Source organism: Chiloscyllium punctatum, chromosome 50, assembly GCF_047496795.1.
Source record: "Chiloscyllium punctatum isolate Juve2018m chromosome 50, sChiPun1.3, whole genome shotgun sequence".
Taxonomy (NCBI): Eukaryota; Metazoa; Chordata; class Chondrichthyes; order Orectolobiformes; family Hemiscylliidae; genus Chiloscyllium; species Chiloscyllium punctatum.
In genome coordinates this window covers 12,656,689-12,681,634 of record NC_092788.1, presented here as the reverse complement: position 1 = coordinate 12,681,634, position 24,946 = coordinate 12,656,689, and positions in this window count along the sequence as shown.

The window sequence follows — 24,946 nt, the reverse complement described above, 5'->3', positions numbered from 1 at the left end:
TCGGGTTGGTGGATAATATGACATTCAGTGCAGGATCACACACCAACTGCCTTGTATTAATATGCTGAGAGCGTGTTTGGCGTCACGGTGGCACAGTGGTTAGCACTGCTGCCTCACAGCGCCAGAGACTGGGTTCAGTTCCCGCCTCAGGCGACTGACTGTATGGAGTTTGCACGTTCTCCCCGTGTCTGCGTGGGTTTCCTCCGGGTGCTCCGGTTTCCTCCCACAGACCAAAGATGTGCAGGTCAGGTGAATTGGCCATGCTAACTTGCCCGTAGTGTTAGGTAAGGGGTAAATGTAGGGGTATGGGTGGGTTGCGCTTCGGCGGGTTGGTGTGGACTTGTTGGGCCGAAGGGCCTGTTTCCGTATTGTAAGCAATCTAATCTAAAACCTGGACCTCTCTGTCTCTCACAATGGGGAGTAGGGGTTGGGGTGGGTGGGCGTAACATCATCCCAGGCATTTCAACTATCCTGAGTGATTCAGCAGTCATCAATGTATCACCTTCTCATATATGTTTCGAATATAAGGAGTGATTGTCCATCTCTCTTCGGGTTCAATACAATCATCTCTTATTCCCTGACAGCGCTATAGATCAACCTTCGCTCACTCCTCATGGTGCCATCATCCCAGGAATTAAGCTGGTCGAACTTCTCTTCACTCTCTCTGTGGTATGAAGATCACTCAATTTCAAAGTTAGAAAATCTGACCACAATACCTTCAGCTAGTAGGAGCCAAGGGGGATTAGTGAGTAGTATGAGCTCTCCCTGTGGGGAAGGGGGTACAATCTCTTCTTATTTGTGTTATATGATGGTTCATTGCACAAGGAGTTATTAGGAGTTTTGAGTTGTTTGTTTTTGCAGTTGTATTTTCAAGTTTAATCGAACTGTTTACCACGTTTGCTCGATGCACAATAAAAGGGGTCCTTCCTCACAGGGGGGCACAGGCTGTTTCGGATGGTTATGGCTTATCGCTCGTTTAAATGGTGCTCCTGGAACATTAAACGGGTGTCATTCACCAATTGATGCTTTCAGGCCTTAGAAAGGAAAGGGTCGATGTAGCCTTGGTGTCACAAAAAAAGATATCTTACCGATAAGGAACATTTAAAGTTACAGAAGAGAGTGTTTTGCTTGGTGTTATTATCATTCTTTAATTCGAAATGTAGAGGAGTAGCTTTTCTCATTCAGAAGAACCTTCCATATCAGTTGTTTGACTAAATTAAGGACGAATGTCAGCTGGTTCTGATCCTTAAAGCTTAATACATAGAGAGGAACATGAGATCGAGTCAACGTGTCATAGAGATGCATAACATGGAAACTGACCCTTCGGTCCAAAAAGTCCAGGCTGACCAGATATCCCAATCCAATCTAGTCCCGCCTGCCAGCACCCGGCCCATATCCCTCCATACCCTTCCTATTCATATATCCATCCAAATGCCTCCTAAATGTTGCAATTGTACCAGCCTCCACTACTTCATCAAGCAGCTCATTCCATCCACGTACCACCCTATACGTGAAAAATTACCCCTCAGATCTCTTTTATATCTTTCCCCTCTCACCCTAAACCTATGCCCTCGAACTCGGGACTCCCTGACGCCATCAATAAGACTTTGCCGATTTACCCTATCCATGACCTCATACTTTTGTAAACCTCTATAAGGTCACCAGTCAGCCTCCAATACTCCAGAGAGAACAGCCCCAGCCTCTACGGCCTCTCCCTACCGCTCAAATCTTCCAACCCTGGCAGCATCCTTGTAAATCTTTTCTGAACCCTTTCAAGTTTCACAACATCTTTCCGTTAGGAAGGAGACCAGAATTGCACCAAATATTCGAATAGTGGCCTATCCAATGTCTTGAACAGCCGCAACATGACCTCCCAACTCCTGCACTGACCAAGAAAGGAAAGCATATCAAATGCCTTCTTCACTACCCTGTCTACCTGCGACTCCACTTACAAGGAGCTGTGAACCTGCACCCCAAGGTCTCTTTGTTCAACAACTCTCTCCAGGACAATTAAGTGTATAAGTCCTGTTCAGATTTGCTTTCCCAAAATGCAGCATCTCGCATTTGTCTCAATAAAGCTCCATCTTCCACTTCTCAGCCCAATGGCCCATCTGGTCAAGATCCTGTTGTAATCTGAGGAAACCCTCTTCGCTGCCCACTACACCTGCAGTTTTGGTGTCATCTGCAAACTTACTAACTGTACCTCATATGCTCGCATCCAAATCATTTATGCAAATGACAAAAAGTAGGGGACGCAGCACTGATCATTGTGGTACTCCACTGGTCACGGGCCTCCAGTCTGAAAAAAACCCTCCTCCACCACCCTCTGTCTTCTTCCTTGCAGCCAGTTCTGTATCCAAATGGCTAGTTCCCCCTGTATTCCATGAGATTTAACCTTGCTAATCAGTCTCCCATGGGGAACCTTGTCGAACACCTTATTGAAGTCGACATATATCACATCCACAGCTCTGCCCTCATCAATTCTCTTTGTTACTTCTTCAAAAAATCTCAATCAAGTTGATGAGACATGATTTCCCACGCACAAAGCCATGTTGACGATCCCGAATCAGTCCTCATCTTTCTAAATACATGGACATCCTGACCTCAGGATTCTCTTCAACACCTTGTTCACCATCGACATCTGGCTCAGCGGTCTATAGTTCCCTGGTTTGTCCTTACCGCCCTTTTTAAACAGTGGCAGCACATTTGCCAACTTCCAGTCTTCCACCACCTTACCGGTGACTATCGATGATACAACTACCTCAGCAAGGGGCCCAGCAATCACTTCTCTAGCTTCCCACAGAGTTCTCTGGTACACCTGATCAGGTGCTTGGAATTTATTCCCTTTACCCGTTTCAAGACATCCAGCACTTCCTCCTCTGTAATCTGGACATTTTGCAAGATGTCACCATCTATTTCCCTACAGTCTATATCTTCCATATCATTTTCCACAGTAAATACTGATGCAAAATATTCATTTAGTATCTCCCCCATTTTCTGCAGCTCCACGCAAATGCCGCCTTACTGATCTTTGAGGGGCCCAATTCGTTCCCTAGTTACTTTTTTGTCCTTAACATATTTGTAAATAAAACACCCTTTGCATTATCCTTAATACTATTTGCCAGACCTATCTCATGTCCCCGTTTTGCACTCTTGATTTCCCTCTTAAGTATACTCCTACTTCCTTTATACTCTTCTTTGGATTCATTTGATCTATCCTATCTATACCTGACATACACTTCCTTCTTTTTCTTAACCAAACCCTCAATTTCTTTCGTCACCCAGCATTCTGTATACCTACCAGCCATTCCTTTCACCCTGACAGGAATATCGTTTTGCTGGATTCTTGTTATCTCATTTCTGAAGTCTTCCCGTGTTCCAGCGGTCTCTTTACCTGCGAGCATCTGCCCTCCCCCCCCCCCCCCCCCCACCGGCTCCCCAGCTTTCGAAGGGTCTTGCCTAATACCGTCAAAATTGGCCTTTCTCCAATTTAGAGCTTCAACTTTTAGATCTTGTGTATTCTTTTCTTTCACGATTTTAAAACGAATATAATTATGGTCGCTGGCCCCAAAGTGCTCCCCCACTGACACCTCAGTCATCTGCCCTGCCTTATTTCCCAAGAGCAGGTCAAGTTTGCACCTTCTGTAGTAGGTGCATTCACATATTAAATCTGAAAATTGTCTTGTACGCACTTAAGAAATTCCTTTCCTTTTAAACCTTTAACACTATGGCAGTGCCAGTCGATGTTTGGAAAGTTACAAAATCCCCTACTATAACGATCCTATTATTCTTCCAGTTAGCAGAGATTTCCTTAAATGTTTGTTTCTCAATTACCCTCTGACTATTGGGGGATCTATAATACAATCCCAATAAGGCTATCATCTCTTCCTTATTTCTCAGTTCGACCCAAATAACTTCCCTGGCTGTATTTCTGGGAATATCCTCCCTCAGCACAGCTGTAATGCAATCCCTTATCAAAAATGCCACTCCTTCTCCTCTCTTGCCTCCCTTTCTATCCTTCCTGTAGCATTGTATCCTGGAACATTAAGCTGCCAGCACTATCCATCACTGAGCCATATTTCTGTGATTGCTATGAAATCCCAGTCCCATGTTCCTAACCATGCCCTGAGATTATCTGCATTTCCTGTTAGGCCCCTTGCTTGAATAAATGCAGTTTAATTTATTAGTCCTACATTATCCCTGCATGCCCTGATTGTTTGACTCACTTCTGTTCTCAACTGTACCAGTCTCAGATTGGTCTTTTTCCTCACTAGCTCCCTGGATCAACCCCCAACCCTCACCTTACTAGTTTAAATCCTCACGAGAAGTTCTAGCAAATTTCCCTGCCAGTATCTTAGTCCCCTTCCAATTTAGGTGCAATCCGTCCTTCTTGTACAGGTTAGTCCTACCCAAAAGAGATTCCAGTGATCCAAAAATGTGAATCCTTCTCCCATACACCAGCTCCTCAGCCATGCATTCATCTGCTCTATCCTCCTATGCCTACACTCACTAGTTAGTAGCACTGAGAGAAATCCAGATATTACTACCCTTGAGGACCTCCTCTTTAAATTTATGCCTTACTCTCTGTAATCTCCCTTCAGAATCTCAACCTTTTCCCTTCCTATATCGTTGGTTCCAATGTGGACAATGACCTCTTGCTGGTCCCTTTCCCCCATGAGAACATTCTGCACCCTCTCTGAGACATACTTGATTCTGAAACAGGGAAACAACACTCCATTCTGCTTTTTCTCTTCTGGCCAGAGAAACGTCTGTTTGCACCTTGGACTACAGCATCCCCTAACTCAATTGATCTCTTGGAAGCCGACGTACCCCTCGTTGCATTAGATCCAGTCTCAGTACCAGAAACTTGGCTGTTCGGGCTACGTTCCCCTGAGAATCCATCACCCCCTACATTTTCCAAAACAGCATACCTGTTTGAAATGGGTATATCCACAATCGACTCCTGCCTTAGGTGCCTATCGCTCTTACCCTTCCTGAAGTTAACATGTCTTTGTGACTGTATCTGAGACTTTCCCCCCTTCCTGTAACTGCCATCCATCACATACTGTTGCTGTTGCAAATTTCTTATCGCTTCTATCTGTCTCTCCAACCGATCCACTCGATCTGGTAAGATTCGCATCCAACAACATTTATGACAGATATAATCCGCAGTAATCCTTAAACTCTCTTTAAACTCCCACATCTGACAAGAAGTACATATCACTGCAAAGGCCATTTTTGGTCCTTCACAATCGACAGACCCAGAAAATAACACCGCCTTATTCCTCGACAAAACACTGCACCAGTTTAAATTAATAGTTATGGCGTATATTTTAAGTTTAATCAAGATACTTATATCTAAAAACATATACTCAAGAAAGAACCCACTGCACTCACTACTGCAGCCTTTCTACTGGACAGACTTAAAACAACGATGAACCGATCTGATTCTGTGTTGTGAACTTCACCCAAACAGGCTTCTCCAAAATTAGTCGTGAAATTCACTGTTTGTTAATTTTCCCAGATGCACTCTGATGTCCAGCGTTACATGAATTAAAAAATAGCAAAGGGAATAAGTGTGTAGGTTCTCTCTCTCTCTCTCTCTCCCTCCCTCTCTCTCTCTCTCTCTCTCTCTCTCTCTCTCTCTCTCTCTCTGTCTCCCCTCCACTGTCCTCACCATGTGCTTCCTTTGTCTGTTCTTCTCCCTTTTTAAAAGTGCTGTTGTTTTGACTTTTTTTTCCCAAAGTTCCAAAACAATACAACAGCATAAAACAGCAATTGCTGCTCCTGGACTTCGAGGAAATAACCTCTACCACCTAAAACACCTCAAAAAAGGTGGAGCTCTTACAGCCAGAAATGTTTCCTGTCCTCCAACTTGCCCCTGGTACACCCCTCAACTTTGTAACAGATGCGCTCTCCAGGTTGATGTCCCTTGGGGTGGGGCATCATACAATTATAGGGGGAGACTTTAACCCGACATCTGGATCCCAAGGTGGATAACATGTTTCAGGTTCTCGACGATATTTCCTTGCAATCCAGGCAGCTGGTGGATCTAAACAGGGAATTGTGCCTGGTGGATGTGTGGAGATGGTTCACTCTAAGGGTTGGTACTTCACCTTTTTTACCTAAGCCACAAAAGTGCCAAACTAGGATTGACATGTTTTTGCCCGATTGGCCTTTTTGAATTCAGTGCTGTTTTGTAGAATTGGTAACATAGCCATTTCTGATCATGTGGCAGTTTACATGGAGATTAAGGATGGTGGCGACGGGACAGGCTCACAGTACTGGTGCATGGATACTTTCCTCCTGAACGATAGCTAGATTATTGAATATTTTTAAAGGGATTTATTAATATTTTTGTACCTTAATTTGGACAGCCAGTAATCCGACCGTGCTCTGGGAGACTGCACATGCCTTGGCAATGGGATTGATTATTTCTTACTCGGCGACTCGGAAGCGGTAGAATGGAACAGCTGAGACAGCATATTTTGAAGACCGTCTGTAACTAAGTTGCAGCAGATCACAATGCTCCGGGCTGCTCTGAACGCTGCCTTCATCCAGACAGTAAAGAGAGTGATTTCATTTGCGAAACAGAAGTTATTTGATTATGGTGATAATCTGGGTAGATATCTGGCATACTTGGCCAGAAAGAAGTGTCCCCAGTCTATCACATTCATTCGTGAGTGTTCTGTTACTATCACCTGCGATCCCAGAAGGGTTAATGCAGCATTCAGGAAGTTATTTTCTGGGATGTTCCAGTCAGAGGGCTGTCAGGACAGATTGGCGACGATGGAGCACTTTGTTTGGACCCTGGAACTCCCAGGTGTAACTTCAGAGCAGGCTCTCGTTTGAATGCCCCTCTGACAATCCAAGAGATACAGGAGGCGGTGAGGCAGCTCCAGAGTGGTAAAACACCGGGCCCAGATGGATTTTAGAGTTAGATTTAAAAGGAGTTCATCGACCTGCTGGCTGGGCCAATGTTGGATATGTACAATTATTCTCACAGTCAGGATTACCTCCCATCCTCTCTGAGAGAAAGAAATATTTATCTTATTCTCCAGAGGATTGCACTTCATGTAGGCCTATATCCTTATTAAACGTGGACTATAATACTTTGGTGAAAATGCTGACGTTGAAGCTGGAGAATATCTTGCCCTTCATTGTGAAATAATACCAGACAATTTTTATTAGGGATTACAGGTCGTCTAATAATATTAGGAGAGTGTTGACATGGTTCAGGTGTGCCAGCAAGGGTCGATTCCAGGCTTGGTAGTGGATGCAGAGAAAGCAGTTGACTGAGTGGAGTGGCTGTACCTCTTTTATGTCCTGGAAAGGTTTGGCGTTGGAGGGGTCTTTGTCAGTAAGGTGGCAGTGTTATATAGGGAACCTAAAGCAGTGGATTTCACTTATGGTGTAAGGTCTGAGAATTTTACCAATGGCTGAGGCAGCCGTCAACGGTTTCCCGTTACACTGTTACTATTTACACTGGAGATTGACTGTTGGCAGAGGCCGTCCGGAGTGACCACAATATAATTGGCCTGGAGGCAGGATCAGGATTGCATAAGATCACCCTTTACACAGATTACGCTCTTCTCTTTCTAACGAACTCGATGATATCTATGCCCCATTTAATACAAGTGATTAATTTATTTGGATCTTTCTCAGGATATAAAATCAATTTTATTATATCAGTGGCCATGCCTGTCTCGGATCTTCTTAGATTACCTGATCTTGGAAGTTGAATCCGATTCCCTTCCAGATGGTCAGAGGGAGGTTTCCTGTATTTAGGCATTTTTATCACCCCCGCCTTCAATCAATTAGATTAAGCTAACTTCCTGCAGTTGCTTGAGAACAAAGGGCAGGACCGCCAGTGCTGGGAGGATCTTCCGATACCATAGTTGGGTAGAATTGCTCTGGTTAAAATGAATGTACTTCCTCGTTCATTATATCCCATGCAAATGCACCTTTTGATGCTGCCCAGGTAGCCTATATGGAGGGTTACAGTCGGCTTTGATCTTTTATTTAGCATCACGTGCGGCCTCTAATGGACCTCACCCTATTTCAGCTTCCGCGGGTCTGAGGGATGTGGATTTTACACACTTTAAGAAATACCAATTGAGTTCCCTACTAGCCTAGGTGGCTGATTGTGCTTGCCAAGACCCGCGGTCAATATGGTTGGACATCGATGACTCCCAGGCAAAATGTCCCCACATTAATCTGTTGTTCATGGACAAGATGAGGACTGTTATGGACCATTGCAGAAATCCACTGTCCTTAACACAGTTAAAGCATGGAGAATGATGCAACAAAGTGAAGGCAATCTACAAAAAAAACTTATCCTTTTACTCCCATTGTAGGATTGTTGGATGCTGGCTTTTGGCTTTGGGAGTCCAGAGGAGTTTCCTGTTTGGGAAACTTAGTTAACGGGGAGGGCATGACGCCTTTCGAGCAGCTGAGCCAGAAATATGAGCTATCGAGGAGATTAGGGATTTTTATACAGAACTGACAACATTAATGGTTAGTCCCCATAGGTCGACTATCGAGGTGAGAGTCCTTCAGTCCACTCTCTCAGTCAGTACTTTCTGGCATTTAATAGGAGGTAGTGTCTCAAAGGACATCGAACAGCTGTGTGGATTTTGGGTTCAGCAACTGGGGGTGGATATCTTCACCAGAGGAGTGGGCAAATATTTGGAAGAATGCCTGGAAGATTTCAATTTGCAATAGGACGCAAGTTATGCAACTGAAGGTACTCCATAGGGTTTATTTGACATCGGAGGGGCTTGCCAAATTTAAGACAAAATCATCCCCAATGTGCCCAAATGTAAAACAGATGTTGGTACTCTTATTCATTGCTTGTGGCCACGCCACAAACATCGTAGATTTTGGGGCGCAATAGCGAGGGTTTTGGAAGGGGTCTTGGGAACCGAGGTCAAGATAGATCTGATTTCCCGCCTCTTGGGTTCGCCGAATCACCCGTCTTTGGGAAGAGATTGTTTAGCATCCTTTCATTTTGTGTGAGGAAGAACATTCTGATGAGGTGGATGCCGGAAAATCCCCCAGGGTTCTCGGAGTGGTGTAGATTAGTTATGGAGCACATCCCCCTGGACTTCCTTGCAATTATCTTGCATCAGAAAATTGAACTTTTTTATAGGATGTAGCTGCCCTTTTTGAACCATGTAGGCGCGGACGTATTGGCTATTTTGTTCAGGGCCTTTTTGTAACCATAAGCATTGTGTCTGCTGTCCTAGATGCCCTACGGGAGGAAAAATTCTCAACAAGCACGGCCAACCCATACTGTGCACAGACAGTGCAGACCACACCATCCATGGGGTGCTGTGCAGTGTATAACAGTGAATTGTTCTGTAACGCTGGTGCAGTTGCCCTCCCAGCATGTAGAGTTGTGTACCTCACCCCAGTGCATTGATCAGTAAACCTGGACCAGTTACCCTCCCAGCATGTAGAGCTGTGTCCATCACGCTAGTACATTGTTCAGTAACTTTGTGTTCGATCACTTCCCAGCGTGGGGAAACTTGCAACTCATGCTGGAAGTGACAGGATATGCAGCTCCCATCCATTTACAGCTTCATACTTCCATTGTGCAAAGTGATGCAGAACAACTGGTGAAAAGGAAGGAGGAAGTTTACTTAAGGTTGAGGAGGCAAGGATCAGACAGGACTCCAGAGGGTTACAAGTTAGCCAGGAAGGAACTGAAGAATGAACTCAGGAAAGCAAGAAGCTGTCATGAAATGTCCTTGGTGGGTAGGATTAAGGTAAAAGTGAAGACGTTCTACACGTATGTCAGGAACATGAGGACGGACAGAGTGAGGGTAGGCCTTATCACAGATTGTGGAGTGAATTTGCCTCATGAGTTGGAAGAGGTAGGGAATGTCCTTAATGAATGCTTTGCTTCAGTATTCACTAATGAGAGGGGCATTGAAGTTTATGGGGAGAATGTGAAACAGGCTGATATGCTAGAACAGGAGGATGTGATGAACAATTTGAGAAACACAAGGATAGTTAATTCTCCTTGGCCAAAGAGAATATAAGCAAGGATGCTACAGGCAACGAAAGAATTGATTGCTCCGCATTTGGCAATGATCTTTGCATCCTCACTGCCCACTGGAGTCAGGCCAGATGAAAAGAGGTTGGCAAATGTTATTCCCTTGTTTAAGCAATGGAATAGGGATAATCTTGGGAATTATAGACCAATCAGTCTTATAACAGTGGCAGGTAAAGAATTGTAGAGGATTCTGAGAGACATGATTTATGATTACGTGATAAAAAACATCGTTTGATTGAGATAGTCAGTATGACTTTGTGAGGGGCAGGTCATGCCTCACGAATCTTTTTGAACTATTTGAGGATGTGACAAAACATGTTTATGAAGGTAGTTCAATGGATGTGGTGTATATGGTATTTCTTAAAGTGTGTAAAATCCACATCCCTCAGACCCGCGGAAGCTGAAATAGGGTGAGGTCCATTAGAGGCCGCACGTGATGCTAAATAAAAGATCAAAGCCGACTGTAACCCTCCATATAGGCTACCTGGGCAGCATCAAAAGGTGCATTTGCATGGGATATAATGAACGAGGAAGTACATTCATTTTAACCAGAGTAATTCTACCCAACTATGGTATCGGAAGATCCTCCCAGCACTGGCGGTCCTGCCCTTTGTTCTCAAGCAACTGCAGGAAGTTAGCTTAATCTAATTGATTGAAGGCGGGGGTGATAAAAATGCCTAAATACAGGAAACCTCCCTCTGACCATCTGGAAGGGAATCGGATTCAACTTCCAAGATCAGGTAATCTAAGAAGATCCGAGACAGGCATGGCCACTGATATAATAAAATTGATTTTATATCCTGAGAAAGATCCAAATAAATTAATCACTTGTATTAAATGGGGCATAGATATCATCGAGTTCGTTAGAAAGAGAAGAGCGTAATCTGTGTAAAGGGTGATCTTATGCAATCCTGATCCTGCCTCCAGGCCAATTATATTGTGGTCACTCCGGACGGCCTCTGCCAACAGTCAATCTCCAGTGTAAATAGTAACAGTGTAACGGGAAACCGTTGACGGCTGCCTCAGCCATTGGTAAAATTCTCAGACCTTACACCATAAGTGAAATCCACTGCTTTAGGTTCCCTATATAACACTGCCACCTTACTGACAAAGACCCCTCCAACGCCAAACCTTTCCAGGACATAAAAGAGGTACAGCCACTCCACTCAGTCAACTGCTTTCTCTGCATCCACTACCAAGCCTGGAATCGACCCTTGCTGGCACACCTGAACCATGTCAACACTCTCCTAATATTATTAGACGACCTGTAATCCCTAATAAAAATTGTCTGGTATTATTTCACAATGAAGGGCAAGATATTCTCCAGCTTCAACGTCAGCATTTTCACCAAAGTATTATAGTCCACGTTTAATAAGGATATAGGCCTACATGAAGTGCAATCCTCTGGAGAATAAGATAAATATTTCTTTCTCTCAGAGAGGATGGGAGGTAATCCTGACTGTGAGAATAATTGTACATATCCAACATTGGCCCAGCCAGCAGGTCGATGAACTCCTTTTAAATCTAACTCTAAAATCCATCTGGGCCCGGTGTTTTACCACTCTGGAGCTGCCTCACCGCCTCCTGTATCTCTTGGATTGTCAGAGGGGCATTCAAACGAGAGCCTGCTCTGAAGTTACACCTGGGAGTTCCAGGGTCCAAACAAAGTGCTCCATCGTCGCCAATCTGTCCTGACAGCCCTCTGACTGGAACATCCCAGAAAATAACTTCCTGAATGCTGCATTAACCCTTCTGGGATCGCAGGTGATAGTAACAGAACACTCACGAATGAATGTGATAGACTGGGGACACTTCTTTCTGGCCAAGTATGCCAGATATCTACCCAGATTATCACCACAATCAAATAACTTCTGTTTGGCAAATGAAATCACTCTCTTTACTGTCTGGATGAAGGCAGCGTTCAGAGCAGCCCGGAGCATTGTGATCTGCTGCAACTTAGTTACAGACGGTCTTCAAAATATGCTGTCTCAGCTGTTCCATTCTACCGCTTCCGAGTCGCCGAGTAAGAAATAATCAATCCCATTGCCAAGGCATGTGCAGTCTCCCAGAGCACGGTCGGATTACTGGCTGTCCAAATTAAGGTACAAAAATATTAATAAATCCCTTTAAAAATATTCAATAATCTAGCTATCGTTCAGGAGGAAAGTATCCATGCACCAGTACTGTGAGCCTGTCCCGTCGCCACCATCCTTAATCTCCATGTAAACTGCCACATGATCAGAAATGGCTATGTTACCAATTCTACAAAACAGCACTGAATTCAAAAAGGCCAATCGGGCAAAAACATGTCAATCCTAGTTTGGCACTTTTGTGGCTTAGGTAAAAAAGGTGAAGTACCAACCCTTAGAGTGAACCATCTCCACACATCCACCAGGCACAATTCCCTGTTTAGATCCACCAGCTGCCTGGATTGCAAGGAAATATCGTCGAGAACCTGAAACATGTTATCCACCTTGGGATCCAGATGTCGGGTTAAAGTCTCCCCCTATAATTGTATGATGCCCCACCCCAAGGGACATCAACCTGGAGAGCGCATCTGTTACAAAGTTGAGGGGTGTACCAGGGGCAAGTTGGAGGACAGGAAACATTTCTGGCTGTAAGAGCTCCACCTTTTTTGAGGTGTTTTAGGTGGTAGAGGTTATTTCCTCGAAGTCCAGGAGCAGCAATTGCTGTTTTATGCTGTTGTATTGTTTTGGAACTTTGGGAAAAAAAAGTCAAAACAACAGCACTTTTAAAAAGGGAGAAGAACAGACAAAGGAAGCACATGGTGAGGACAGTGGAGGGGAGACAGAGAGAGAGAGAGAGAGAGAGAGAGAGAGAGAGAGAGAGAGAGAGGGAGGGAGAGAGAGAGAGAGAGAGAACCTACACACTTATTCCCTTTGCTATTTTTTAATTCATGTAACGCTGGACATCAGAGTGCATCTGGGAAAATTAACAAACAGTGAATTTCACGACTAATTTTGGAGAAGCCTGTTTGGGTGAAGTTCACAACACAGAATCAGATCGGTTCATCGTTGTTTTAAGTCTGTCCAGTAGAAAGGCTGCAGTAGTGAGTGCAGTGGGTTCTTTCTTGAGTATATGTTTTTAGATATAAGTATCTTGATTAAACTTAAAATATAAGCCATAACTATTAATTTAAACTGGTGCAGTGTTTTGTCGAGGAATAAGGCGGTGTTATTTTCTGGGTCTGTCGATTGTGAAGGACCAAAAATGGCCTTTGCAGTGATATGTACTTCTTGTCAGATGTGGGAGTTTAAAGAGAGTTTAAGGATTACTGCGGATTATATCTGTCATAAATGTTGTTGGATGCGAATCTTACCAGATCGAGTGGATCGGTTGGAGAGACAGATAGAAGCGATAAGAAATTTGCAACAGCAACAGTATGTGATGGATGGCAGTTACAGGAAGGGGGGAAAGTCTCAGATACAGTCACAAAGACATGTTAACTTCAGGAAGGGTAAGAGCGATAGGCACCTAAGGCAGGAGTCGATTGTGGATATACCCATTTCAAACAGGTATGCTGTTTTGGAAAATGTAGGGGGTGATGGATTCTCAGGGGAACGTAGCCCGAACAGCCAAGTTTCTGGTACTGAGACTGGATCTAATGCAACGAGGGGTACGTCGGCTTCCAAGAGATCAATTGAGTTAGGGGATGCTGTAGTCCAAGGTGCAAACAGACGTTTCTCTGGCCAGAAGAGAAAAAGCAGAATGGAGTGTTGTTTCCCTGTTTCAGAATCAAGTATGTCTCAGAGAGGGTGCAGAATGTTCTCATGGGGGAAAGGGACCAGCAAGAGGTCATTGTCCACATTGGAACCAACGATATAGGAAGGGAAAAGGTTGAGATTCTGAAGGGAGATTACAGAGAGTAAGGCATAAATTTAAAGAGGAGGTCCTCAAGGGTAGTAATATCTGGATTTCTCTCAGTGCTACTAACTAGTGAGTGTAGGCATAGGAGGATAGAGCAGATGAATGCATGGCTGAGGAGCTGGTGTATGGGAGAAGGATTCACATTTTTGGATCACTGGAATCTCTTTTGGGTAGGACTAACCTGTACAAGAAGGACGGATTGCACCTAAATTGGAAGGGGACTAAGATACTGGCAGGGAAATTTGCTAGAACTTCTCGTGAGGATTTAAACTAGTAAGGTGAGGGTTGGGGGTTGATCCAGGGAGCTAGTGAGGAAAAAGACCAATCTGAGACTGGTACAGTTGAGAACAGAAGTGAGTCAAACAATCAGGGCATGCAGGGATAATGTAGGACTAATAAATTAAACTGCATTTATTCAAGCAAGGGGCCTAACAGGAAATGCAGATAATCTCAGGGCATGGTTAGGAACATGGGACTGGGATTTCATAGCAATCACAGAAATATGGCTCAGTGATGGATAGTGCTGGCAGCTTAATGTTCCAGGATACAATGCTACAGGAAGGATAGAAAGGGAGGCAAGAGAGGAGAAGGAGTGGCATTTTTGATAAGGGATTGCATTACAGCTGTGCTGAGGGAGGATATTCCCAGAAATACAGCCAGGGACGTTATTTGGGTCGAACTGAGAAATAAGGAAGAGATGATAGCCTTATTGGGATTGTATTATAGATCCCCCAATAGTCAGAGGGTAATTGAGAAACAAACATTTAAGGAAATCTCTGCTAACTGGAAGAATAATAGGATCGTTATAGTAGGGGATTTTGTAACTTTCCAAACATCGACTGGCACTGCCATAGTGTTAAAGGTTTAAAAGGAAAGGAATTTCTTAAGTGCGTACAAGACAATTTTCAGATTTAATATGTGAATGCACCTACTACAGAAGGTGCAAACTTGACCTGCTCTTGGGAAATAAGGCAGGGCAGATGACTGAGGTGTCAGTGGGGGAGCACTTTGGGGCCAGCGACCATAATTATATTCGTTTTAAAATCGTGAAAGAAAAGAATACACAAGATCTAAAAGTTGAAGCTCTAAATTGGAGAAAGGCCAATTTTGACGGTATTAGGCAAGACCCTTCGAAAGCTGGGGAGCCGGTGGGGGGGGGGGGGGGGGGGAGGGCAGATGCTCGCAGGTAAAGAGACCGCTGGAACACGGGAAGACTTCAGAAATGAGATAACAAGAATCCAGCAAAACGATATTCCTGTCAGGGTGAAAGGAATGGCTGGTAGGTATACAGAATGCTGGGTGACGAAAGAAATTGAGGGTTTGGTTAAGAAAAAGAAGGAAGTGTATGTCAGGTATAGATAGGATAGATCAAATGAATCCAAAGAAGAGTATAAAGGAAGTAGGAGTATACTTAAGAGGGAAATCAAGAGTGCAAAACGGGGACATGAGATAGGTCTGGCAAATAGTATTAAGGATAATGCAAAGGGTGTTTTATTTACAAATATGTTAAGGACAAAAAAGTAACTAGGGAACGAATTGGGCCCCTCAAAGATCAGTAAGGCGGCATTTGCGTGGAGCTGCAGAAAATGGGGGAGATACTAAATGAATATTTTGCATCAGTATTTACTGTGGAAAATGATATGGAAGATATAGACTGTAGGGAAATAGATGGTGACATCTTGCAAAATGTCCAGATTACAGAGGAGGAAGTGCTGGATGTCTTGAAACGGGTAAAGGGAATAAATTCCAAGCACCTGATCAGGTGTACCAGAGAACTCTGTGGGAAGCTAGAGAAGTGATTGCTGGGCCCCTTGCTGAGGTAGTTGTATCATCGATAGTCACCGGTAAGGTGGTGGAAGACTGGAAGTTGGCAAATGTGCTGCCACTGTTTAAAAAGGGCGGTAAGGACAAACCAGGGAACTATAGACCGCTGAGCCAGATGTCGATGGTGAACAAGGTGTTGAAGAGAATCCTGAGGTCAGGATGTCCATGTATTTAGAAAGATGAGGACTGATTCGGGATCGTCAACATGGCTTTGTGCGTGGGAAATCATGTCTCATCAACTTGATTGAGATTTTTTGAAGAAGTAACAAAGAGAATTGATGAGGGCAGAGCTGTGGATGTGATATATGTCGACTTCAATAAGGTGTTCGACAAGGTTCCCCATGGGAGACTGATTAGCAAGGTTAAATCTCATGGAATACAGGGGGAACTAGCCATTTGGATACAGAACTGGCTGCAAGGAAGAAGACAGAGGGTGGTGGAGGAGGGTTTTTTTCAGACTGGAGGCCCGTGACCAGTGGAGTACCACAATGATCAGTGCTGCGTCCCCTACTTTTTGTCATTTGCATAAATGATTTGGATGCGAGCATATGAGGTACAGTTAGTAAGTTTGCAGATGACACCAAAACTGCAGGTGTAGTGGGCAGCGAAGAGGGTTTCCTCAGATTACAACAGGATCTTGACCAGATGGGCCATTGGGCTGAGAAGTGGAAGATGGAGCTTTATTGAGACAAATGCGAGATGCTGCATTTTGGGAAAGCAAATCTGAACAGGACTTATACACTTAATTGTCCTGGAGAGAGTTGTTGAACAAAGAGACCTTGGGGTGCAGGTTCACAGCTCCTTGTAAGTGGAGTCGCAGGTAGACAGGGTAGTGAAGAAGGCATTTGATATGCTTTCCTTTCTTGGTCAGTGCAGGAGTTGGGAGGTCATGTTGCGGCTGTTCAAGACATTGGATAGGCCACTATTCGAATATTTGGTGCAATTCTGGTCTCCTTCCTAACGGAAAGATGTTGTGAAACTTGAAAGGGTTCAGAAAAGATTTACAAGGATGCTGCCAGGGTTGGAAGATTTGAGCGGTAGGGAGAGGCCGTAGAGGCTGGGGCTGTTCTCTCTGGAGTATTGGAGGCTGACTGGTGACCTTATAGAGGTTTACAAAAGTATGAGGTCATGGATAGGGTAAATCGGCAAAGTCTTATTGATGGCGTCAGGGAGTCCCGAGTTCGAGGGCATAGGTTTAGGGTGAGAGGGGAAAGATATAAAAGAGATCTGAGGGGTAATTTTTCACGTATAGGGTGGTACGTGGATGGAATGAGCTGCTTGATGAAGTAGTGGAGGCTGGTACAATTGCAACATTTAGGAGGCATTTGGATGGATATATGAATAGGAAGGGTATGGAGGGATATGGGCCGGGTGCTGGCAGGCGGGACTAGATTGGATTGGGATATCTGGTCAGCCTGGACTTTTTGGACCGAAGGGTCAGTTTCCATGTTATGCATCTCTATGACACGTTGACTCGATCTCATGTTCCTCTCTATGTATTAAGCTTTAAAGATCAGAACCAGCTGACATTCGTCCTTAATTTAGTCAAACAACTGATATGGAAGGTTCTTCTGAATGAGAAAAGCTACTCCTCTACATTTCGAATTAAAGAATGATAATAACACCAAGCAAAACACTCTCTTCTGTAACTTTAAATGTTCCTTATCGGTTAGATATCTTTTTTTGTGACACCAAGGCTACATCGACCCTTTCCTTTCTAAGGCCTGAAAGCATCAATTGGTGAATGACACCCGTTTAATGTTCCAGGAGCACCATTTAAACGAGCGATAAGCCATAACCATCCGAAACAGCCTGTGCCCCCCTGTGAGGAAGGACCCCTTTTATTGTGCATCGAGCAAACGTGGTAAACAGTTCGATTAAACTTGAAAATACAACTGCAAAAACAACCAACTCAAAACTCCTAATAACTCCTTGTGCAATGAACCATCATATAACACAAATAAGAAGAGATTGTACCCCCTTCCCCACAGGGAGAGCTCATACTACTCACTAATCCCCCTTGGCTCCTACTAGCTGAAGGTATTGTGGTCAGATTTTCTAACTTTGAAATTGAGTGATCTTCATACCACAGAGAGAGTGAAGAGAAGTTCGACCAGCTTAATTCTTGGGATGATGGCACCATGAGGAGTGAGCGAAGGTTGATCTATAGCGCTGTCAGGGAATAAGAGATGATTGTATTGAACCCGAAGAGAGATGGACAATCACTCCTTATATTCGAAACATATATGAGAAGGTGATACATTGATGACTGCTGAATCACTCAGGATAGTTGAAATGCCTGGGATGATGTTACGCCCACCCACCCCAACCCCTACTCCCCATTGTGAGAGACAGAGAGGTCCAGGTTTTAGATTAGATTGCTTACAATACGGAAACAGGCCCTTCGGCCCAACAAGTCCACACCAACCCGCCGAAGCGCAACCCACCCATACCCCTACATTTACCCCTTACCTAACACTACGGGCAAGTTAGCATGGCCAATTCACCTGACCTGCACATCTTTGGTCTGTGGGAGGAAACCGGAGCACCCGGAGGAAACCCACGCAGACACGGGGAGAACGTGCAAACTCCATACAGTCAGTCGCCTGAGGCGGGAACTGAACCCAGTCTCTGGCGCTGTGAGGCAGCAGTGCTAACCACTGTGCCACCGTGACGCCAAACACGCTCTCAGCATATTAATACAAGGCAGTTGGTGTGTGATCCTGCACTGAATGTCATATTATCCACCAACCCGATAGCAACCACAGTACCTTCATTCTAAAACAGTTAACTATTCCCAACAGCTTCTGACATTCATGAAGAACATGAATCTATCTTCTCAGAGTTGCAAGGTACTGCCTTGAGTTTAGACCAGAATACTATAAAACATTGGAGCATACATTAGGAGAGTTAGCCCATTGAGTCTGCTTCATCATTCAATCATTGCTGATAGGTTTCTCAAACCCATTCTCCGACCTTCTCCCCGTAACCCTCGATCCCCTGGATAATCAAAATCTATCTCCCTCCGTCTCAAATATACTCAATGACCTGACCCCACGGCCTTCTGTGGCATTAAATGTCAAACATGCACCATTTTATGGTTAAATAACTTTCTCCATATCACAGTTCTAAAACGTGTTCCTTTGTGCCCTTGGATCCTAGTCCAATGGAAACATCTTATCAACATCCACTCGCTCCAGGTCATTCAGTATTCTGTATATTCAATTTTATTCCCTCTTATCCTTTTAAACTTTATCGACTATAGACACAGAGTCGTCAAACATTTCTCAATACAATAAGCTTTTCATTCTGATCACCATTCTCGTGAAAGTCTTCTGAATATGCCCCAGGACCAGTACATCTTTCCTGACATATGGAGCTCAAAAGTGAGCACAATACTCCAAATCTGGTCTGATAAGAGCCATATATATCATGTTCTTATATTCAATTCTTCTCGTAGTAAATGGTCCCAATCCTAATTACAATTGCCCTCCTAACTACTGCCTCAACCTGCAAGCTTACCTTGAAAGAACACTGCACTAGAACTCCCCAGTCACTTTGCACTTCAGATTTCTGAATTTCCTCGCCATTTAAAAAATAGACCATGCCTCTATTCTTCGGTGCAAAGTGCATGACCTCACACTTTCCAACATTGGAATGCATCTGCCGATCTCTTTACCTGTCCAAATCCTTGTTCAGCCTCTCTGCCTACTCAATACGACTTGGCCATCTGCCTATCTTTGTATCGTCTGCAAACCAAGCCAGATATAATTCCAACACTGAGCATTGTGAATCACCACTTGTCACCGGCTGCCATCCTGAGAACATAGAACATAGAACATAGAAGAATACAGCGCAGTACAGGCCCTTCGGCCCTCGATGTTGCGCCGATCAAAGCCCACCTAACCTACACTAACCCACTATCCTCCATATACCTATCCAATGCCTGCTTAAATACCCATAAAGAGGGAGAGTCCACCACTGCTACTGGCAGGGCATTCCATGAACTTACGACTCGCTGAGTGAAGAACCATCCCCTAACATCAGTCCTATATCTACCCCCCCCTTAATTTAAAGCTATGCCCCGATATAATAGCTGACTCCATACGTGGAAAAAGGTTCTCACTGTCAACCCTATCTAACCCCCTAATCATCTTGTACACCTCTATCAAGTCACCCCTAAACCTTCTTTTCTCCAATGAAAACGACCCCAAGTGCCTCAGCCTTTCCTCATAGGATCTTCATACCATACCAGGTAACATCCTGGTAAACCTCCTCTGCACCCGTTTCCGTGCCTCCCCATCCTTCCGATAGTATGGCGACCAAAACTGCACACAATATTCCAGATGTGGCCGCACCAGAGTCTTATACAACTGCAGCATGACGTCAGGACTCCGGAACTCAATTCCTCTACCAATAAAAGCCAGTACGCCATATGCCTTCTTCACTGCACTATTTACCTGGGTGGCAACTTTCAGAGATCTGTGTACATGGACACCAAGATCCCTCTGCTCTTCCACACTACTAAGTATCCGACCATTAGCCCATAACCCCATCTTTTTGTTACTCTTACCAAAGTGAATCACCTCACACTTAGCTACATTGAACTCCATTTGCCACCTTTCTGCCCAGCTCTGCAGCTTCTCTATATCCCGCTGTAACCTGCCACATCCTTCCTCCGACTTTCGTATCATCCGCAAACTTGCTCACCCAACCTTCTAACCGTTCCTCTAGGTCATTTATAAAAATGACAAACAGCAATGGTCCCAAAACAGATCCTTGTGGAACACCGCTAGTGACGGCACTCCAGGATGAACTTCTACCCTCTTTGCCATCAACTACTACCCTCTGTCATCTTCCAGCCAGCCAATTCCTAATCCAAACCTGCAACTCACCCTCAATGCCATATGTCTGTATTTTCTGCAGTAGCCTACCATGGGGGACCTTATCAAACGCCTTACTAAAATCCATATATACCACATCTACCACTTTCCCCTCATCTACCTCCTTAGTCACCTTCTCAAAGAATTCAATAAGGTTTGTGAGGCACGACCTGCCCTTCACAAAACCATGCTGACTATCCTTGATCACATTATTCTTATCCAGATGTTCATAAATCCTATCCCTTACAATTCTCTCTAAGACTTTGCCCACAACAGAAGTGAGACTCACTGGCCTATAGTTACTAGGATTATCCCTACTCCCCTTCTTGAACAAGGGAACCACGTTTGCTAGCCTCCAGTCCTCCGGCACTACTCCTGTAGACAAAGAGGACACAAAAATCAAGGCCAATGGCTCTGCAATCTGCTCCCTTGCTTCCCAGAGAATCATAGGATAAATGCCATCAGGCCCAGAGGACTTATCTATTTTCACCCTTGCCAGAATTTCCAACACCTCTTCTCTACATATCTCAAAGCCATCCATTCGACTTATTCGTGCCTCAGTATTCATATCGACAACAATGTCCTGTTCCTGAGTGAATACTGACGAAAAGTATTCGTTCAGTGCCTCCCCAATCTCTTCAGCCTCCACACGCAACTTCCCATTACTATCCTTGATTGGACCTATTCCTACCCTAGTCATTCTTTTATTCCTAACATACCTATAGAAAGCCTTAGGGTTTTCCCTAATCCTACCAACTAAGGACCTTTCATGTCCCCTCCTTGCTGCTCTTAGCTCTCTCTTCAGGTCCTTCCGGGCTACATTATAACTATCAATCGCCCCTATTGAACCTTCACGCCTCATCTTTACAAAGGCCGCCCTCTTCCATTTAACAAGGGATTCCAATTCCTTATTAAACCACGGCTCCCTCACACGACCCTTTCCTCCCTGCCTGATAAGTACGTACTTATCAAGGACACTCAATAGTTGCTCCTTGAACAAGTTCCACATATCAATTACGCTCTTGCCTTGGAATCTACTTTTCCAATCCACATATCCTAAGTCATGCCTCACCGCATCATAATTTCCCTGCCCCCAGCTTTCACTCTTGCCCTGTAGTACACACTTATCCCTCTCCATCACTAGAGTAAAAATCACCGAATTGTGGTCACTGTCCCCAAAGTGCTCACCTACCTCTAGTTCTATTACCTGGCCTGGTCCGTTACCCAGAACCAAATCCAAATGGCCTCACCTCTTGTTGGCTTATCTACATATTGTGTCAGGAAACTCTCCTGCACACATTGGACAAACACTGACCCATCTAACGAACTTGAGCTATAGCTTTCCCAATCAATATCAGGAAAGTTAAAGGCCCCCATAACAACCACCCTATTACTTTCACTCTTCTCCTGAATCATCTTCGCAATCCTTTCTTCAACGATTCTAGGACTATTAGGAGGCCTGTAAAAGACTCCTAACAGGGTGACCTCACCTCTCCTATTCCTAACCTCAACCCAAACTACCTCAGATGGCAAATCTTCGTCCATCTTCCCTTCCACCGCTGTAATACTATCTTTGACAAGCAAAGCCACACACCCCCCTCTTTTACCCCCACCTCTGACCCTACTAAAACATTTAAACCCTGGAACCTGCAACAGCCAATCCTGTCCCTGATCTAGCCATGTCTCCATAATAGCCACAACATCGAAGTCCCAGGTACCAACCCACGCTGCAAGTTCACCTACCTTATTTCGTATACTTCTGATATTAAAGTATACACACTTCAAGCCACTCTTCTGTTTACAGGCACCCTCCGTTAAGATTGATGCCATATTCCTAACCTCCCTACACTCCTGATCCTGCACCCTAAAGCTACAGTCTGGGTTCCCATGCCACTGCAGAGTTAGTTTAACCCCCCCCCCAAGAGCACTAGCAAACCTCCCCCCAAGGATACTGGTGCCCCTCAGGTTCAGGTGCAGACCATCCTGTTTATAGAGGTCCCACCTTCGCCAGAAAGAACCCCAGTTATCCAAGTACCGAAATCCCTCCCTCCTGCACCATCCCTGTAGCCACGCATTTAACTGTTCTCTCTCCCTATTCCTCTACTCTCTATCACGTGGCACGGGTAACAAACCAGAGACAACAACTCTGTTCGTTCCAACTCTGAGCTTCCAACCTAGCTCCCTAAAAGCCTGTCTAACATCCTCAGCACTCCTCCTACCTATGTCATTGGTGCCAATATGGACCACGACTTCAGGCTGCTCCCCCTCCCCCTTAAGGACCCGGAAAACACGATCAGAGACATCACGTACCCTTGCACCTGGGAGGCAACATACCAAACGTGAGTCTCTCTCGTTCCCACAAAACCGCCTATCTGTGCCCCGAACTATCGAGTCCCCAATTATTATTGCTCTGCTCTTCTCCACCCTTCCCTTTTGAGTAGCGGGGACAGGCTCCGTGCCAGAGGCCTGAGCCCCGTCACTTACCCCTGGTAAGTCGTCCCCCCCACAAGTATCCAAAACGGTATACTTGTTCTTGAGGGGAACGGCCGCAGGGGGTCCCTGCACTGGCTGCGCGCTTTTAAAGGGGAAACAAACCTACCCAGGTAAGCTTACGCTCTACCTGCTTCCGGGTCTCGGCTGCCTCTCTGGTCGTCGTCACTTCCCCCTGCTTCTCCCGCTCTTTCTGTGAAGAGAGAGTGAAAAAAAAACATCTCTGCCCGCTTCCGGTAAGTACTTTTAAAACAAACAGTCTTACCTTAGCTGCTGCTCGCACTCAAAAAGTACTCATTTATCCCCACTCTCTTCTTTCTACCAGACAGACAAGCATCTATTCATACCACGACCCTTGCTCTAACACCACGGACCGTTATCAAAATCAGTAATCTCCTGTGTGATACCTTGTCAAAGGCCTTCTTCAAGTCCAGGTGGATAACATCCATTGGCTGTGCTTGGTCGAGCCTGCTCATTTGTCTTCAAAGCATTCCAACAGATTTGTCAGGCATTAACTTCCCTTGACGAAATCATGCCAACTTTGCCCTATTTTAACAATCACTTTCAAGTATTCAGAAATCTTATCCTTCACAATGAATTCCGGGATCTTACCCACGACCGAGGTTAAACTATTCATGGTGGGTTTTTGTTGTCTTTTTCTTTATTCTCTTTTTAAAATGGGGTGTCACGTTAGTGGGTTTCCAGTCCTCTGGGATCGTTCCTTACTCTAGTGAATCCTGAAAGATCACCACGATCGCCTCCACTCCTTCTTCAGCTATCTCCCTTATATTACTGGGATGTAGTCCATCTGGTCAAGGTTATTTAACCACCTTAGGACCATTACATTTTTTTCTAGCATGTTCTCCATGGTAGTGGCCATCATACTCAGCTCTGGCTCCTCAATCTCTTGAATGTTTAATGTATTACTCGTGCCTTCCACAATCAAGGCTAATGCAAAGTAATTATTCAGTTCCTTGGCCATTTCTCGTTCCCTACTACTATCTCCCCAGTATCATTTTCCAGCAATCCAATGTTCACTTTTGCCGCTCTTTTGAACTTTATATATCGAAACAAACTGTTACAGTCTTCCTTTATCTTATTAGCTCGCTTACCCCCTTATTTAATAATCTCCCTCCTTATTTTATTTTATTTTTCCTCTGTTTTATCTTTGTAAGCTTCCCAATCCTCAGGTTTTACACTGCACTTTGCCACATTATATCCTTTCTCTTTTGCATTTATGCTATACCTGAGTTCCCTAGTCAGCTATGGTTGCCCCATCCTCCCTTATAAGCTTCTTTTTTCCTCAGGATAAATCTCTGCTGTGCCCTGAATTACTCCAAAAATCTCCTGCCATTGCTGTTGCACTGTCTTTCCTGCTGGGCCCGTCTCCCAGTCAATTCTACCCAGCTCCTCCCTCATGTCCCTGTAATTGCCTTTATTCAGCTGTAATACCATTACTACTGATTCTACCTTCTCCATCTGAATCTGCAGTATAAGTTCAATCATATTATGATCACTGCCTGCTAAGAATTCGTTCACCTTAAGCTCCTTCATCTAGTTTGCCTGTACAAGCTGCTCCAAGAAGCCATCTCATAGACATTCCACAAATTCCTTTCCTTGCGAACCACTACCAACCTGAATTCCCAGTTCACCTGCATAATGAAATCCCACAGGATCACTGTAACTTTGTCTTTCCTACAGAACTTTCTCGCTCCTGGTGTATCTTGCACCCCAGCTTCCTGTACATAACTCTAACTGCATTTTTTTCACCTTTTTGATTCCTCAATTCTACCAACACAGA